The sequence below is a fragment of the Nycticebus coucang genome, chromosome 16 (assembly GCF_027406575.1).
Source record: "Nycticebus coucang isolate mNycCou1 chromosome 16, mNycCou1.pri, whole genome shotgun sequence".
In the NCBI taxonomy this organism is placed as follows: Eukaryota; Metazoa; Chordata; class Mammalia; order Primates; family Lorisidae; genus Nycticebus; species Nycticebus coucang.
The window spans coordinates 94,569,394-94,570,802 of record NC_069795.1 but is presented as its reverse complement, the minus strand read 5'-3'; the positions used below and the strand labels follow the sequence as shown (position 1 = coordinate 94,570,802).

Sequence of the window (1,409 nt, the reverse complement as noted above, 5' to 3'; positions counted from 1 at the left end):
CACTTCGGTTGTTTCTTCATCTTTGCAATTGTGAATTGCTATAAATATTCAGGTGCAAGTGTCTTTTTTATAGAATGTCTTTTTTTCCTTTGGGTAAATATCCAGTACTGGGATTGGTGGATAAAATGGTAGATCTGCTTTTAGTTCTTTGAGGTATGTTGATTCTACTTTCCATGGAGGGTCTACTAGTTTGCAGACCTACCAACAAAGTATGCATGTTGTTGGACACATTTTTTTTTCCCACATCTATGCCAGCATTGTTGTTTTGGGACTTTTGTATGAAAGCCATTTCACTGGTGTTATCTGGTATTCCACTGTGATTTTAATTTGCATTTCCCTGATGATTAGAGACACTGAATGTTTTTTCATATGTTTTTTGGCCATTCGTCTATCTCCTTTTGAAAAGCTTCTGTTTATATCTTTTGTCTGCTTTTTAATAAGGTTGTTTGATATCTTCTTGATGATTTGCATGAATCCTGTGTAGACTCTGGTTATTAGCCCTTTATTGTGTGTGTAGCATGAAAATATGTTCTCTCATCCTGTAAGTTGTCTATTCACTCTGTTGTTTTTTTCCTTAGCTGTGCAGAAGCTTGTTCACATTTATTTATTTTTGTTATTGCTGTGATTGCCTTTGGGGTCTTCATAAATTCTTTGCCTAAGCCAATACCTATAAGAGCTTTATCAACCTCTTCTTTTTTTTTCATGTCAGAAGGGTAATGTGCTGATGTCTTAACAAGATTTGTAGGAGACACATCTCACGCATAAGCATGAAAACCCAATCATCAGGCTTATGAACTACAAAAGGACCATATGAACCTCTTTTTCTAGAATTCTTACCATTTCATGCCTTAGGTTTAAGTCTGTTATCCATTGTGAATTATTTTTTGTGAATGGTGAGAGGTAGGGATTCTATTTCAATCTTCTACATGAGGCTATCCAGTTTTCCCAGCACCAATTATTGAATAGCAGTTTTCCCCATTGTATGTTTTATCTACTTTGTCAAAGATCACAACATGAGGATGGTTTTATACCTGGTTTCTCTGTTCTGATCCACTGCTTGGTGTTTCTGTTCTTTTGCTAGTACCATGCTATATGGTATCCCATAGCCTTGTAGCGCACCTTGAAGTCTGGTGAAGTGATGCCTCCTGATTTCTTTTTGCTTAAGGTTGTTTTGGCTATTTGGAGTCTTTTCTGGCTCCATACCAAGCATAGAATTATTTTTTTCTAAATCTGCAAAAAGTGATGTTAGTATTTTAATGGGTATTGCACTAAATGTAAATCACTTTGGGCAGTACAGACATTTTATTAATGTTAATTCTGCTCATCCATGAGCACAATACGTTTTTCCATTTGTATCTTCTGTAACTTCCTTCCATAGTGTTTTGTAGTTATCCTTGCAGAGTTCTTTC

At 35.7% G+C, this 1,409-nt stretch overlaps 1 non-coding gene across 1 annotated transcript; it reads right to left on the bottom strand.

The window, feature by feature from the left end:
• Positions 1-703: 703 nt before the first annotated feature.
• On the bottom strand, positions 704-807 carry LOC128568305 (small nucleolar RNA U13). Its single transcript, XR_008375112.1, has one exon. It is a non-coding gene; the product is annotated as a small nucleolar RNA U13 (small nucleolar RNA).
• Positions 808-1,409: the final 602 nt, after the last annotated feature.